The following is an 18493-nucleotide window of genomic DNA, read 5'->3' on the forward strand; positions in this document are numbered from 1 at the left end:
ACTATCTGTAACATATTTCGCAAAGAGATAGTTAGGTCAATAGTAGTTTATGCAAAAGCAGACACTGCACACACTGACAAGAGTCCGGAAACCTGCCTGGGAGAAAACACAGTATAACCTGCCAACACAGACTTGTGTTGTTTTTGTGTCCAAGACAAAGCAACTTTCCTGTACACAACATGTGCACTTTTCAAACAGGGCCAGTGAGTAGCCGTATAGTGGTAAACCATCTCTCTTTTGCATAAAATACTATTGAGCCCTAACTAGACAAAACACCCAAAACAAGGAGGGGGGGGGGGTAACTCTTTGCGTGGTACGTTACATGTAGTGATATACATATACAGTGGTGCCTTGGATTACGAGCATAATTCGTTCCGGGACTGCGCTTGTAATCCAAATCCACTCTTAAACCAAAGCAAATTTTCCCATAAGAAATCATAGAAATGCAGACAATTAGTTCCACACCCCAAAAATAATGGTTTAATATTCTGAATAACATGTAAAACAAATGAAACAAACATTCAGAAACAGCAGAATATGTGATATTATAAGTTACTGTACAGTAATGGATAGGATGGGAAACACCAGGGCGGACAGAGACTGCAGGGAGCAGGAAGGAATGAGCAGGATAGATGTGGGCACAGTACAGGAGCACTCTCTCTCCGGGGAGAGAGGGGTTACAGCTATGAAGAGATTACCTCCACAGTCCTGTCCCCTGATGTAAGCCCCAACCTGAAGTGGATCTGCTATGATTTGAAAGGTGAGGGAGACTTCCTGGGTCAGAGTACAGGGCTGTAGACCCCGCTATGCAGGCCATGCCCCTCCCCCACTCCCCCTCCCACCCAGTACAGGGAGCTCTTAAACCAAAGCACTCTTAAACCAAGTTACTCTTAAACCAAGGTACCACTGTACTGTTTTTATAGTGATTTTCTTCAGTGGCAGAAATGCATTGGGAAAATACATGTGAACATTCGTAGGTACCAATACTTGCCATAATCCGTTGGCATCCTGGTCAGTCTTGCCTGAACCAGAGTTCAGCGTTTCTCTAATATTTATTTGATACACCATAGTGAGCCCTGCCATTTCTGGCAAAGCAGGGGTTCAGCGAGGAGCCATAAAGGGGGTCTCTGTGACCACGACCATGCATTTTTAGGGAGTATTTCCATCAGGAGGAGATGGGGGCCAGTATTGTATGGGAACATTGCCCTCTCAGGTAAAGGCTGGGCTGTAATGGCTTCTGGGAAGAAGGGAGGCGGTGGGCGATGTGCAGAAAAAAGGGGAATTAGCATGCGGAGGAGGGAGGGGACGAGTCAGGGAAAAGAGGAGGGCGTGAGTCATGGGTATAAAGGGCTGGTAACTTGGTCAGAGACAAAGAGACACAATTTTTCAGATCCCTCCCGCCCACCCCTTTAATTCTTGCTGTATGTTTATGCTATTGTCATTGTATTATGTAAAAGATTGTTGATCCAGGGATTTATTCTGATTGCCACTTTGGAGTCAGAAAGGAATTTTTTCCCCTGTAATGGGGCAAATTGGCACTGGCCTCATGAGGGTTTTTCGCCTTCCTCTGGATCAACACTGTAGGGTTATACTGTTGGTGGAAATTCCTTCTCAACCTTAATACCTATGCGACTATTGATGTGGGGTGGAAATCATGGTTCTTCATCCAGGGTTATGACAGTTGGACCAGGGGCCCCTTGGCAGGGACAGTTCTGCTTTACGGCAGCGCTGCTGTCAGGGGGAAGGGCCTGTCTGGGCGGACTGCCCTCAGGAATGGATCCAGTTGATTTCCTGGATGAAGCATCGTGATCTGCGTCGGGCCTCCCCGCTTGTGCCTTAATGTTGCAAATAAAGCGCAGCAGACGCTGCAAAATTTCTGCCAAACTATGTTGTGTTTATGGTTATTGGGGTTTGTGGGCATGGCCTTTTGGGTAGCTTTGGGAGTGGGGTTAGCAGGTTCACCACTTATTTTTACGGCCCAGGTGCATAACCTTACATTTATCCACATTAAACTTCATTTGCCATTTCTCCGCCCAAGCCTCCAGCTTCCCCAAATCCCTCTGTAATATTATATTATCCTCCTCTGTGGTAATTACTTTACCCTGTTTAGTGTCATCAGCAAAAATGGAGATTCTACTCTGTAGCCTCTCTACAAGGTAATTAATTGACATATTAAAAAAAAAAAAGTATGAACAGTCATGACACTATGCACACATGTATGTAATGTAAATACAAAACCAGAGGTCCTGGCGCCTTTTTGAGCACTTTTAAACTGACTGTTTGATACATTATACTTATGCAATCTGATGAAGGGAGTTATAACTTCCAAAATGCGTTATTGACGCCAGGAAATCCATCCAGGAATCCTCTTTCTTACTGTACCAGGTAGATAATGTAGAAGGTGAAATAATATGTATGTTCGCAATCAAGGCATACCATTTTTAGTATACCGTAAAATAGAATATATTATTGATGTACATAGGCTGCACTATTACAAAGCAAAGATTCAGATAGCAGAACTTGTTTAACACAAGGGAAAAAAGCTAACAGTACTGCCGCACAAATATTTAGTAGAATTTTACAATGGCAGTACAAATGTGTTTCAATTTTTTTGTCTACTAATAGTGGTGACTAAAAGCGGTGGAGACTGCATTTATTTAACTGGGATACCATGTGGACTCTAGGCTTTGAAACCAAATTTCCCAAAGGATTAACTTGTAAGAATTACCTTATGTTTCTGTATTTATCACTTTGACATTTGTGGTATAAATGTGGCAGGATCTAATGCTTTATGTTGAAAAATTTGTGATTGGTCTGTGGTGGTTTTAAATACATTTGCACAATGACAAAGGCATTGTCCAGCCACTCATATAAAAGAAAAAAAAAGGAATGGTGTGAAATAAGTAAAAAAAAAAAAAAAAACATTCCCAGTACCATTCCCCAGCGGCTCCCATTCTGACACTTTTCTGTGTGGAGAGGTAGCAGGAGGTACAGAGACCAGCATGTCCTAGGAAGAGGGCAGCATTTTATTTTGTTACCCAATTCTGTACGTTTTTTTTTATGTGCTAGGATATGGACATTAGGAATGATGGAAACGCATAGGTGTTTTCACATTAATTTAACAGTAAAAATACAATATAATTCAAAAAGTATGGAGATATGTAGCCCAGGACCGCGGCAATTAGCGGGCACAGTCCGATCGCCGTGCCCACTAATTAAGAAATTAGATGCAGCTGTCTGAATCCTTTATGTAGCCTGATCCCTGGAGTCTAGTGGGGTGGATCGCCCCCCGGAGGAGCAATCCACGCATCTCTCAACAGCCAGGGTCAGCGCCGTAATGACGCTGATCCCGGCTCGGCACTCGATTGCTTTTGGCTGCAGCATCTCATTGATCTATGCATTATAACTATACTGCATAGATCTCAATGAGAGATCAGTGTGCTTATACTAGAAGTCCCCCAGGGGGGATTCTAGCATATGTGTAAAATAAATAAATAAAGTGTTATTATTAATAAGAAAAAAAAACCTCCTGTAATAAAAGTTTGAATCACCCCCCTTTCCCCATGTTATAAATAAAAGTAAATAAATAAACATGTTTGTTATTGCCGCATGCATAATCGCCCCAACTATTAATTTATCACATTCCTGATCTCGCACGGTAAACGGCGTAAGCATAAAAAAATCCCAAAGTTGAAAATTCCCAAATCCAGAAAAATTGTAATAAAAAGCGATCAAAAAGTTGTATATGCGCAATCAAGGTACTGATAGAAAGAACACATCATGGCGCAAAAAATGACACCTCAAACAGCCCCATAGACCAAAGGATAAAAGCGCTATAAGCCTGGGAATGGAGCGATTTTAAGGAACATATTTTTGTTAACAATGGTTTGAACTTTTTACAAGCCATCATATAAAATAAAAGTTATACATGTTACATATTGTTGTAATCGTAACGACTTACGGAACATATATAACAAGTCAGTTTTACCCCAGGGTGAACAGTGTAAAAAAAAAAAAAAAATGTTGGGTTTTTTTCAATTTCACCACACATTTTTTTTTTTTCTGGTTTTGCAGTGTACAGTGTAAATTCAGCCTGTCATTGCAAAGTACAATTAGTGGCGCAAAAAATAAGGGCTCATGTGGGTTTATAGGTGAAGAAATGCAAGTTCTATGGCCTTTTAAGCACAAGGAGGAAAAAAACGGAAGTGCAAAAATCTAAATTGGCTGTCTTTAAAGGGTTAAAAAAAAATTAGCTCACTATTTCATGTGTCTGCACCGTACTTCTGCCTTTCCTTGAAAAAAATATTGCAATTAGTTTTCATTAAAAAAACTTATCAAAATGTAATTCTCAAAATATGGTTGTAAGAAATGCTATGCACACTAATATACACCTAAATCATCAAAGATTTTATTGGTGTCAAATGGTCAAATATTTAGCAATGCAGTCTATATCCAGTATGAGGTGTTACTGTGCCTGCATCTAATCTGCAAGGTAGAGATAACCATGTTTCAGGTTCTTTTGTAACAACAAAACTTTATGTTGGTTACTAATAGTTTTTAAGTAATACCTATTTACTGGGTTCACACTACGTATATTTGAGGCTGTATGTTTGAGGCTGTATAGCAACCAAAACAAGGAGTGGATTGAAAACACAGAAAGGCTATGTTCACATAATGTTGTAATTGAGTGGATGGCCGTCATTTAATGGCAAATATTTGCTGTTATTTTAAAACAACGGCTGTTATATTGAAATAATGGAAGTTATTTACCGTTATATGGCGGCCATCCACTCAATTTCAACATTGTGTGAACAGATCCTTTCTGGGTTTTCAATCCACTCCTGGTTTTGGTTGCTATGAGGACCTGACATGAGGACCAAATACAGCCTGAAATATACATAGTGTGAACCCAGCTTAAAAAAAGAAAAAAAAAGAAAGAAAAAAAATCTGTCATTCTACAGAGATTTTAGGTATTGGTATGATTCACTGGTATTCAATGGCCTTTGTAGTGAAATGCTTAGCTATTAAATTACTTACAAATGAAAATCTATAAGAATTCAATAGAGGCCATGCTATATTACACATTCAGGTCATAACCAATGCTTCTCAGATTAATTTTACAAATACATTTAGTATAAGGATCAGAAACAGCTAGAGCTTCAGCTGAAACCATGGTAAATGTGGTCATTAGAGATGAGCAAAGCGAATCCAGCAAATCAAAATTTGTTGCGAATTGGGACGTTACTTAGCATCGTTCTGCAAAGCGAATTCCCACCTATTCATTAAGGAAGTTTGCCAAAAAACAAAATGGCGGCCGCACATGCTGTTTGGGGCGTCACTGGGTGGGAGAAAGGGATTTACCATAATCCCTAGTGCCTGTCCAATGAGCTGCAGGCCCCTCTGTGATGTCAGCAACTCCCCCTTCACCTCTATATGAGGCGGTTCGTTTACGGAGGTGGCCAGTCAGCTGTGTGTGGAGAAGAGAGAAGGATGCCAGCAGGCAGTTACAGCAGAGCAGGGAGAGACTAACAGAGTGATACAGACAGAGAGGAGAGCTGATTGTAGGTGATTGTTTGTTGTAGCTGTCAACCAAGTGTTTAGTTTACCAAGTAACTGGGTGCCTATAGGAATTCACTGGGACCAGTTGTGAGTTTCCGATTTTTGACGCTTTTACAACATGCTTTAACAAATTCACCCTTCTGTAACAGTCCCAGTATTGTAGCCACTATAGTTGTGGCTGTTTTAATGAAATTTGTTAAGATTCAATTAGCAAAACTTAACAAGTTTCACCTTCAAGAAGCTCGACAAATGAATTTCCAGCTGCTTCGCTCATCTCTAGTGGTCATCTTTTGCTTCTTGACCTTTTGGCTAAGATCAAGTGTAGTATCTGTTCTTATCAGTTGAACATCTGATACTTCCCCCAGGCCCACAGTGGCTGCTAAAATGGAAAAAGAGCTGAATCCGTCCTCTCCAGGCATTGAACTGGTATTGCAGTGCTTCCAGGTTCAGTACAAGAGAAAAAAAAAAAAAAGAAGGTGTGGTGCACTTCTGTGAGGCTCGACCGTCACTTGCCAGATCGTACTGTGTGACGCCACTACTGTGGTGGTTGGTCGAGATATAGCTCAGCAAGATGTTATACTGTTGTCACACCAGTGCCAGGTGGGCACACAGTTATGGAAGCACACCTGCTTTTAGTTTAGAGTAGCGAGCTATACCCTTTCCCCTGTGGTCGGTAACCTGCCAGGCTGTGAGAGGGTCCCTTCGGTGCTTATCACAGTGGTCCGGAGTGGAGTTGTGACCCACCCGGACTATTGGTACCGCCACCCACAGAAAGGGGAGATGACCCAAGGAAGGTGCAATTACTGTGTCAGTGTTTAAGTAACAATCACCGAGTCCTGTTACCATAAATAAACTCTTCTTTTTTTTAGGAATACTTAATACAGTGGTATACAGTAGACTTGTCACTTGACAATATACATTGGACTTGACTGATAAGACTTGTGCTAAGAGCTGGAGAGGTAGTATATCTGTGCTGGCTTGATTGCATGCTGAGAATTAGAGTAACTTCAGAGGAGTAGAGAGGAGGATGTCACAAGAGTCCCAACCCAAGTAGTAATGTGCTCTGCCAGTACTTTAGAAGTAGAATACTTAAGAGTAGAGAGAAAACTTGTGCCCGTGTTTTGACTTCTTGTCTTTGCACCACCTATTGCCCCCCAGTGTCGGGTGACCCGTCCTATGAGGGTGACACAAGCCCCAGACCTTGTTACCTGGGTTAAGCAGAGTGGCTACTGTTTCCTGGTTACACCTGCGCTGCGAGATAGAATACGTAGGCTTCTAGCAACTTTGTTCTATCCAGATCAGCTCATCTTGCTTCAGGATACTGTCCTGCTTTTTTAGACTTCTTCTTGGCATGGGCTGGGTGATCTCTGACTTTGTCCCCTCTGTGAGTGTTTAACACTACATAGTGAGTAGAAGTGCTACTTTCAAGAAAAGAGAGTCTGTGCTTCCCATGTGTGTCTACCAACTTTCACACTCCAGACTAGACTACATTGGATTCGTCCTCTCTGTACGGGAACCAGACTAAGACTGACAAAGTGTGAGACCACACTTCCTCTCCCCATGTGACAACTTCCTACAGTGTATGTTATACCTGTTGTGAGTGGTGAAGAAGAGAGTGCAAAAGAACAAAGAGAACAGAGATAGGCGGAGAAGACAAAAGAGCTCTCATTGGTGCACAAATCACAAAAACAATAACTCCTTGAGTACTACAGCTGTGCAATACTTAGATACAAGACATACATATTAGCGACATCTAGCGGAAAAACTTAGGTACTACTTAATTTCCACTATTACTTAGAGTACAGGCTTTTGTGAGGGGTGTATAAACTAGTAACACCCGTGGTGTGTGTTAGATGCTGTAAAGTGTGGCCAGGTTGCACAGTGCAGCCTTCTAGTTATGTTGTAAATCTTTTTTTAACCAGGGCTACATATGTGGTATCCCCCAGTTAAGTGCCTTAGGCACCTGTTACAAAGTTATCCCTTCAGTGGTGATGAAGGTAGCATTCCTTGATTTCACCACTACATGCCAGTATTACATTTGAACTCTGTTATATGTTGCACAGCTGTAGTCACTAAAGGGTTACTGTTGTTTCTGTAACACATGGTCTGTGCTGACCAATGGGAGATGCTCTTTCTTTCTCTACCTATCCCTGTTCTCCACACATACACACAGCCCCTGGGGAAGTAGTTAGCCCCGAGTGGACAGTAAGTTAACTATCACAGTCTAGATCAGACCAGCTGTGTTAGTAGTAAGACACACATGTATGGAGAAGCTAGAGACATTTTTTTCTAAGCTATAACTACAGACACTATGCAGTGTTAGACCCCTACTAGGGGAAAAGTCAGAGATCACCCTATGACAGAGAAACTGACCCGGATAGAGCAAAGCTACCATACGAAGGTCTGCGTACTCTATCTCGCAGCGCAGGTGAAACTGGAACACCCTCAGACACTCAGCTTCGCCCCGGTAACCTAGGCTGGAGCTTGTGTAACCCTGGAAGGATGGGTCCCCTGACACTTCAGGGCAGAAGGTGGTTAGTAAAACATGGGCACAAGTATTCTTTTTTCAAGTATTCTTCTCTCAAGTATTCTCCTCTCAAGTTCTGGCAGAGCACATTACTACCTTGGGTTGGGGGTCTCATGACAATCTCCTCTACTCTTCTCTTCACTGCTCAACACTAATCTCTACAAGCACCACTATCCTACCTCAGCACTAAAGCCATTTTATTTATTCTACCGGAATTCAGTGATCATTGCACCAGCACCTACACATACTGGCTACATTCCTTGGGTTACTTTCCCCTTTCTGTGGGTGGCAGTACCGAAAGTCTGGGTGGGTCATCTCCCCACTCTGGACCAATGTAACAAGAGCCTAAGGGACCCATCACAACCTGGCAGGTCTCGGACCATTGGGGAACAGTACAGCCAGCCACCACTAAAAGCAGGTATACCACCAAACCCGTGTGCTGAACTAGCACTGGCGTCACAACAGTACCATCACCCGCTGAGCTGTACTGCACTATAAACCACCATAGAAGTGGCGTCACCGCTACCACCTCAGTGTGTGACCGGTAGTGCTTCCACCAGAGGCTCACCACACATGCAGACTTGGTCATGTCGTTCCCATGCTATTTCAGCATTACGTTGATGTTCGCATATCTTCTTACCAATTTTTTTTTTAAACTGTAAAGAAATTTTAGGACACCTATGTCATCTAATAAATAGGATAAGACTGCTTGCTTCATATTTGGTGCAATCAGAAGTTGCTGAAGCATGATGTTTTATGGCTTTTGAATAGAAAGTTCATTTGCATATAAGTAATGCAACTAAAGTCACTAGAGATTCCTGGACTTAGCTGGCTGCTGATGTAATAAATATATAAATGTTTACCTAAATGTTAATCTTCCACCTGTTTCTCAGATCAGGCATGGAGAGACACAGGCACACACTGAGCGGTTCCATTGCTAGTGCCACCATATGATGCCCAGTGAGTTTAGTGCAGGTCTTCTACTAATTAGAAAAGGGCCCATGCACAGAACTCAATTGGCATCAAATGAATGCCGTGATATCTGTACCCCGCAGTGTGGCCCTTCTTCTCTCCACACCTATTCCCTCCACACTTTGTAAGACACCGGCCCTTCTGTGACCTGGCCGGGTCACGGAACGGTCGGTGTCAGAGAAGATCATCCCGGATTATCTTTACTGCAGCCGAATTCGGATGTGGCCAGATCCATGCGTGCACGCATCCAAATTCCCCTTTGCACACAATGGAGCGTACGGCCAGAGCCCCAGGCTCCATTTTGTGAACTGACAGGGTTTTCTGCGCCGCTATTCAATGAATAGCAGACGCAGAAAACTGACATGTCAGTTTCTTGCATCGCCGGTAGGGATCCCGGCCAGAGTGTATGCTATGTGTATAAACTCCGGCCGGGATTCCTTAGAAGGCAGCACTACGTGAGTTCCGTAGTAATCACGGCCGTTGTTACAACAGCCATAATTATTACAAAACTTATGTAGTGGGAACAGAGCCTAAAGCTGCACACGTGTTAAGTCTAAGACAGCGCCATAGTTCCCACTAAACTGTGGCACACATTTTTTTTAACTACATATCACTTGCTGGTGCATATGCTATGCAAAAACGCATTCGGAAGTCAGGGTGCAACAAAATATGTGGCAAAAAAGAGTGAAATATATGGCAGAAATCCAAATGTTTGATTTGTATGTATTTTGCAGCAATGTGAATTTAGCCTTAAACTTGAGTCCCTTCCATGCACGTGTAGCTATTGGAAGTAATTTGTTTATGCATGAAACCTTTACCCAATGAAGCGTACATTACAGTACAACATTACTCATGACACTGTGTCCAGCCTAACAGCTTTAGGGGATCTCCAGTCAGGATCTATTATTCATCCCTCCCCTGTTCTAGAAGAATTGTGGAGGGGGGGATACATAGAGAATCGCTGTATTGTTGCATATATAGTTAAATTTATAACAATTTCTAGTAACCATTTTTATTGGCATCTCCTGTGGCTTGTAAATACCGGCGTCTGCATCCTGCATTCACAATATTCTGAAAACCTTAGTAAAACGATGGCCCTCTTGTATGGGGGGGCAGATCTGTGCCCCGGATGAGTCCATTTGTATGTTTCCTCTCACACCTGTCATGACATTTATAAGCTTTTTTTATTGTCACTTTCTTTTTTAAAGCGGTGTTTGCCGTAGGGCTGGATGCCGTTTACTTAAATCTTGCACATTATCGGATGCATTCATTAACCTTAACTGGGCTTGTGCTGCTTATGACTTCCTGAAATATAAAATTTCCTTTAAGATTGAGTTCAGAACCTTGATTTTCCGAATTCTCTTCGGCTCTTTGGGAATTTCTACCAAATCCAGTCTCATTAGCTGGTAATCCATTGCTATCTGTTAGTAGCGAACCGTTTCTGGTCTGTTACAAAACATTCTGTCAGCTCATTTAACACTGGGTGTTCTTGTAGAATACCAAGCACTCCTGAAACTGTATTTTTTGTTTTTTTTTATATTGTGTTAAACTAGTCAAACTAGTGTTCTGGCTGTGATGAGAATCCTGACAATAATCTGTTATTATTTGTATGATGAATAATTTCTGATCCATTTGAATCACTGACCTTGTACCAGTGGCCTATATTTACTACAGCTGTTGTACCAGGATTTTTTCTCCGAATTTGTAAAAATTCACACAGTATTTTATACACAATTAGGCCACACTCACACAAAGGATAATTTGATTAAACAACATCCGGGATTTCATGTGGCTACACAGAAAACTGACAGTGCAGACAATGTAAAGTGCGGCTGTGGCCACACTTTACATTGTCTGCTATGGGTAATTGGAAAGCGGCAACACCCGAATGCACCCGCATTCTAATTAAAAAGAAATTAAGTTCATCCGGGTACTTCTGCAACAGTGGGGAATCAAATGCCAAGCGTTCAGTTTTGGCACAGAAAATACTGACCAAAACACTGACAGAAATTCTATGTGTGAACATAGCCTAAAGATGTGCCACATTTATCAAACAGCAAGAGATACTGTGATAAATGTGGACCATTTAAAGACTTAAAGAGGACCTGTCACCCCCCGTGCCGGGGTGACAGGCTCCCGACCCCCTGTTAGATCTCCCTATACTCACGTGATCCCGCCGGGTCTCGCTTCCTGAGCCGGTTGGGTCACGGAGATATCAGCCCCCGAAGCCCGGCACGCGCTGAGAGATGAGTCCGATGCCCATAGAGAATGACGGAGCATCGGACTCCCCATTCATTCTCTATGAGCGTCTGACTCTGCTGTCAGTGCGCGCGCCGGGCTTCGGGCGCTGATATCTCCGTGACCCGACCAGCTCAGGAAGTGGGACCCGGCGGGATCATGTGAGTATAGGCGGATCTAACAGGGGGTCGGGAGCCTGTCACCCCGGCACGGGGGGTGACAGGTGTCCTTTAAGGCCCTATTCCACTGAACTTTTTGCGAACGATTATCGTTTATAAAATCGTTCAAACAACCGCTCGTTAACGATATTCGTTCTGTGGAATAGCTGTAAACGAGCGAACGACAAAAGCGAAATCGTCGTTGAGTCGTTCACTTTTTTTTTCAACATGTTGAAAAAAAATCGTTGGTCTTTCAACAATAATTCGCTAATCTTTTAGTTGAATAAAAAATCTTTCAGTCGTTCTTGAAATGTCTACCTACATTTCCCCACGTTTTAAACGACCATGTAACGATGTAACGACCGCAAAAAAATCGTTACACTACAGATATCGTTCACGTTCCCATGCGTATTATGTGTTATCGTTCGCTTAAAAAAATCGTTAAGTGCTCGTTAACGAGCGGTCGTTAGAGCGAGTCTATGAACGATAATCGTTCCGTGAAATAGGGCTATTACGTTTGCACTGTCTAAAAATTGGAAAGTATTGGTACATTACATCCATTGAATGAAGCTTAGGATGACAATGGAATACAATTCATGCTTTAACAGAAGCCTGATACTTATCTTGCCTGGCTCCACTGATGTTCTATTTCATCTTTGTGTTGTTCTGCAATTCTTTATAGTATCAGTTAGAAAATTTAAAACCTTCCTCCTCTTAAACTCTAAGCTCTTCTCACCTCTAATCCTGACCTTTATATATTCCTGACTTTATCTCTGTACATTTCCTCCGGTACCTTGCATACTAACACTTTCTGACCACATCTTCTCCATAATATCCCTTTGACCTTCAGTTCTGATCTCTCTCTCCGTTTGACCTTGCCTTACATGACAACTGTGCTAGTGCAATTACCACTAATTAGAGATAACCTGGGGACTATTACATGCAGTGCATCTTGGAGCAAAGACCATACCTCTGTTAGGAGATTGGTGTAACCCCAATGTAATGTAGAAAGAGTGTCTAGTGGAGGAATAATTAAAAAAAAAAAAAAATTGGCACTATTTAACCACTTCTGTATAAGTGGATGATCTATAAAAATAAGCTAGTCAGAATTATGGTGCAGGATTATCATAGGTTGTATCCTAGTTTAAGGGTATGGGTTTTTAAGTTACTCATGAAGGTCTTAATGGTAGGTAAGAGCTGGATTTGTTGGGGTAATGAAGTCCAAAGTATGGAGTACGGGCAAAATCTTGGAGGCAGTTGTGTGAGGTACCAATAAGAAGGGAGCACAAACAGAGATAATTGGAGGATAAGAGGCATGAGGGACAGTAGTAGGATATCAGGTCAGAGATGTACAGAGGGGACAGGTTGTGGATGACCTTGTATGTTATGGTCAACAATTTAAAGTGAATTTGTTGGGTAATGGGGATTGACAGAGAGGAGAGGCAGAGGCGAAGCAAGGGGAGAGGTGGATTAGTTGGGCGGCAGAGTTCATGGTAGACGGGAGGGAGCAAGGGTGTTAGATGTAAGGCCAAACAACCATGCCAAGCTGTGCAATATCTAAAGTCCTTTGTCCCTTTATATGTAAATAGGTTTCATTGGTCATTGGTTGGATTCATTATGGAGAGAGCCTAACTCCTCAACACTGAAATTGGAATCCCAAGAAGGACAAAGGTGTAAATGCTAGATCCAAAGCAATTTTTTTCAGCCACATAAAATCTCAGAAATGGGATCAAGTCAATATAGTATAATTGCGTCACACTTGTTTGCCTCCTCACCAGTTATCACCACTTGTCACAAACTGAGAGAGACGGAATCAATGAACTGAGAGGTTTTAGTTTGTCACGCATGTTGGCCAAGATGACAGTATTGTACAAAGTGTCATGTCCCAGTGGTCGGGAGAACAACCAGCAAGAGGTGCTTATAGGCAAACCCCTGCATATACAGATCGTCAGGTTAAAAGAATGACACTAAGTGATCTATTCTGTACTACAGTGCACACCATTGGGCTATGAGCCAGATGTTCAGCTACAGGTGTTCCACGGACCTCACGCCACCACTCCCTAAGTCTATAATGGTGCAGAGCAATACAGCAATGGAGGCTGGATTGGAGGTTTATCTTGTTCAGAGATGAGTCCCACATTTGGCTTGGGTGCAAAGATGTTAGTCTGGAGACCACATGAGCAATGCCATGAAGAAGCCTTCAGGCGGAAACCTCACACCAGTTCTATTTCTGGGATTGTAGTGTGCAGTGGCATTATGTACAGAAGCTAGGCCCCTCTGGTTTTTATTCCAGGTACACTAACAGCTCAGCATTACTTTGATTTTAAGTCATGGAACCAGTGGCACTGCCATTTTTCCTTGGTGTCCCGGAAGCCGTTTTTCACGACAACGTCAAACCACATATTGTGTGTGATACTCTGAGCAGCCTGCATGGCCTAAACATGCTCCCATGGCCGGCAGCATCTCAGGACTGTAACTGGATGGCAATTGCAAAGGGATCTTTCAACAATGGATCTTGATGTGATGAAGAGCGTTAAGCATGGTAGAACATTTCTCGGGCAAATCGAGACGTTTAGAATACTGCTTCCATTCTTATCCTATGCATATCATCAACATGTCTTCTATTGATCCGGTGATTTCCATAATTTCATGGGTTTACCTTCTTGGTGTTGCAATTTTAACGTGGAGGAGTAGTTATCTGGAATAAATAATATGTTACATATACACTTGTGATAGACAATGCATTTTAAGAAATGGTCCTTGATTTCTGTGCTTTATATGTAAATCTGTACCTGAAATGAATAGCTGAAATACAATATATACCACATTACCAGATGAAATTTACAAAACATGATAGTGATGGAGATTGCAATGTCTGAAATAATCATGTGCAGGATTTGCATTTAGATGTAAATGATCCCTGGTAAGCGAATAAGATATATGCAGATGTTGCATCAATTGTATTTTATTTCTTAAAGTGTTAGCATACCCCGAGGCTGTGGTCAATCCTATGGTCAATAACTGGGTAATGAATATTGATTATCAGGGAAACCTTGAACATTCATCATTAATTTTGTCTTTTTTTTCTCAGATTTAATTATTAATTAACAAAATTGTATATTTCGTGAAAATGTCTATTTTGATCGTTCGTCAAGGGCAGCGCTGTAACGTAAGCTGTGGAAACTAAGGTTAAATTGGGGTAACCTAAGGCTCTTTTCTTTCTGAGGGTAAGTTGTAATTCTTCTAGTATACTGTATACTTCGACTCACACTATTATGTGGTTGGGATACAAATGTAATAAAGTCTTCACATTGCTTGCTATTGACTTGTATTCATAATTCACAATAGAAAGAATCTTGTAGTAGATAAGATTGTATTACATTCTCCTAATGTAGGGAATTGGCTCCCCTATTTTCTTTGTGTTGGATCACTGGCTAGAAAGGACTGTGCATGGGCTTTAAAGGGCATGTATTTTTTTCTAGTTTCTTTTTTTCTAATCTGTTTCTATTTTCTGATTGTAATTTTTTTATTTCATTTTTTTGTACATTATTATAAAGCCAGCCATCTTGCCTGAGCTATTCTTAACATCATTTAGAGATATGATTTAAGCAAGCCTCATGGACATAGACAACAATAAACAGAACCTGTTTTATAAATGGGAAACGTTATTATCCTGTTATCTATTGCAATTTACTGGTGTCACCTCTTACTGTAAAGCTATGTTCCCACTATGAGATTTTGGTGCAAAATGATGCCCGTCTATTGATAATGACAATTGTAAATAATGTTCATGATCATTATTTGCTACCATCATTATCAATAGACAGCTAAAATCCCCCTTAAACTAAGTAAGAGATCGCCAGGGATCCGACCTCCATATCCCCCCCCCATCTCCAGATCGGCCGCCAGTTTCTTAGTTTTGAATACAGCCGCGGGTACAGCACTTGACCCACAGCTCTATTCATTTGTATGGAGCTGCCGGTAAGAGCCATGTGCTGTACTTGGCTCTCTCCAGCAGCTCCATAGTAAATGAATGGAGCTGTCGGAGAGAGTCACGTGGGTCACATGCCTTAACTACAGCTGTATTCAAAATTAAGTTTTAATGCAAGTTAAAGGCGGCCTGTTGCCATCGCTCCTGTTACACGGCCTGCAGACTATCGCTGATCTTTCAACATGTTAAAAGACCATGATCCGTCGACACTGTGCACGTCGACTGATCATTGCCTTTCAACATGCGCTATTACACTGAGCGATTATCGGCCTGTGCGGCCAGTAATCGGCCAGGGCCTTTACAGTGGATAGAACTCACTTGATAGGGATACAGTTATCTATCTAGTCATCCTCAAGGCATAGGTACTTCTAGAATTTTGTGGAAGGGGAAGTTCAGAAAAAAAAATGACAGAAAGTGCTACAGATTTGTAATTTACTTCTATTAAAAAATATCAAGCCTTCCAGTACTTATCAGCTGCTGTATGTCCTGCAGGAAGTAGTGTTTTCCTTCCAGTCTGACACAGTGCTCTCTGTTGACACCTCTGTTTGTGACTGTAGCTGTCTAGAGTAGTAGCAAATCACCTTAGAAAACCTCTCCTGCTCTTCAGACTGGAAAGAATACACCGCTTTCTGCAGAACATACAGCAGCTAAGTACTGGAAGACTTAACATTTTTAAATAGAAGTGAATTACCCCTTTAAGGGTCCATTTACACCTATAGGATCAGCCGCAGATTTGAAGCTGCAGATATCAATGATAGAACACAGCATCAAATTTGCTGCAGATCCTGTACATATGAATGGACCCTTAAAGGACCACTCCCACGGGACCCGAAAAAATAAAACAACACAGACACACACAAACACCATACTCACCATCCCTCCGGTGATGATCGCCACTCTTTTCGCCCGCCGTCCGCATCTCCGTCACCTCTTGCCGCCGTCCTGCGATGTCTCTCACTTCCGGGTCCTGGTCCAATCAAGGCTGAGCAAGCTGGAAGCCATGTGATGCGCTTCAACCAATAAAAAGGCTGCTGGTGTGCAAGTGCACCAGCAGCCTTTTCTCTCCGATTCACTTGCCATGAAGACGCCGACGAGGAAAAAGACCTGGCCCGCCCCCGGCTCTGGCGTCATCGTCACAAGATGGCGCCCGGGAGTAGAGGACGGAGACGACAGTAATTGGTAATGTATACTTTCTTTAACTTCCGAAAGGGGGGGGGGGGGGGGGTTGGGTAGTCCAAAAGTGGGGGAAGGGGGCCAAACCGGTTATTTAAACACATTACAAAGTTAAATATAACTTTGTAATGTGTGTTAAATAAGCCAAAAAAATTTTTTTGTGGGAGTTGTCCTTTAAGAAATGTATTTATTTAGTTTGTAAGCAAAGGAATAGACAGTAGAATTGTATCATTTAACCCCTTGCTGTGTTGGATAAAGGTCAACGAGAGATCTATAACTGAAAAACATATCTAAAGAGCATATGGGTAAAATAGACTCCCCTGTGACAATAGTATTAGCAAATGAACTAAACATCAATAAAGTCTAATTTCAGTAATTGCATCCCTTGGGGCCACTCGTGTACCACTAACTATCAAGAAAGTGTTACTTTCTACATAATACACAATAAAAAAGATTTGAGGAGCGAAAAGAAGACAGCCATGGTTGCCATACCTTGTAGTGAGTGTCTACCAGACTAATCCTAATAGCTTAGATTATTTTATAGATAGTAATTATGTTTGTCTTAGCTTTGACCTTGTGTGCCGAGGGAATGGACAAAGTAATTATAACACGCCTATCTTTTTAGAGTAAAGTTGAACTCTCCATGACACCTGACATCCCCAGTCTACATGTCAGTCTTTTAGTTGATATCATTGTTGATAAAAAAAAAAAAGTGCTTGTACTGTTTTCTTGATCACATCTCAGTACGCAAAAAAAGTTAAAAGGAATCTGTCTGGTCCTACCCAAGGTGTTGATAGTGTGCTGTAGCTAGCATACCCCTAGTGATCTTATTTCTTTTTAGTAATTTGTCCATAGAGTGGATTATGTGCAATCTCAGGTCAAAGAGGAGTTGTGTCTCAGCATTTGTTCTGCATTGTGGCACGCCTCACCACTGCTTTCTCCTCCCTATTCTTCACCAATGCTGCCCGGCCCCCTGCTTGCTCACTGCCAACAGAGGACTGATCTGCAATCAGATATAGCTGAATTTACCAGCCTGTGCTGGCATAAATCACCTGTGTACATTCCAGCAACAGTTATTTTCTTTGATTCGATGGAAATGGTTATTTTTTTCCTCACCAGGAAAGGAGGAGGAAGGAGTGGTGAGGTGCACCAGAGTGCTGCACAAACACTGAGCCACAACTCCTCTTTGACTCTTCATTACACTAGGAGACCTGAGATAGCAGTGAAGCACCAGTCGTAACTCTCTCCAAATAACGGACCACTTTTACCAATTTCATAGAGACCCCCCATGCCTTATAGGTCATAAATGTAGCCACAAAAGTCAGCATGTATTTTGATTCTGTTAATTTCCCACTTTTGGCTCCCTAGGATGTGTTAATGCTAGAGGCTGATGTCACTGCAGATGAGATAGCCGAGGCTATGGGTGACACGGCTACAAAGAATGCAATGAGCCCAGACAGGCTGCTTGTAAGTTTATCAAGATTATGCAAAGCTAATGGCTGCCCCTCTGTGCTCTATGTTTGAGAAGGCCTTTAGGTGGGCTCTCTGCCAGCCACAATGTATGATGTGACTATAGTTATACTTTTGAAACCTGATAGCCCCCCGGAATCTGAATTATAAGGGTCTGACCAAACTTCTTGCTAGCTGCTAAAACTATCCTGTCTATTATACATAAGAACCAGGCTGGGATCACACCTGGTAGATCCACCACAGAAAATATCCAGTGGTTCCAGGTGGTGTTTTGACTCAATTGATCATTTCTTCTGAAGGTCCTAAGGAGATTTGACTTTGGGTCCTTCGTGACCCTGAAATCCAAACCCTGCCCATTAAGTGCACATGGACTTATGGTGGTAGACACATTAACATATCTTGAGA

At 42.1% G+C, this 18493-nt stretch overlaps 1 pseudogene; it reads left to right on the forward strand.

The window, feature by feature from the left end:
- The first annotated feature begins 5848 nt into the window (after positions 1 to 5848).
- On the forward strand, positions 5849 to 6019 carry LOC138787683 (U2 spliceosomal RNA; annotated as a pseudogene).
- Positions 6020 to 18493: the final 12474 nt, after the last annotated feature.

The sequence above is a fragment of the Dendropsophus ebraccatus genome, chromosome 3 (assembly GCF_027789765.1).
Source record: "Dendropsophus ebraccatus isolate aDenEbr1 chromosome 3, aDenEbr1.pat, whole genome shotgun sequence".
Taxonomy (NCBI): Eukaryota; Metazoa; Chordata; class Amphibia; order Anura; family Hylidae; genus Dendropsophus; species Dendropsophus ebraccatus.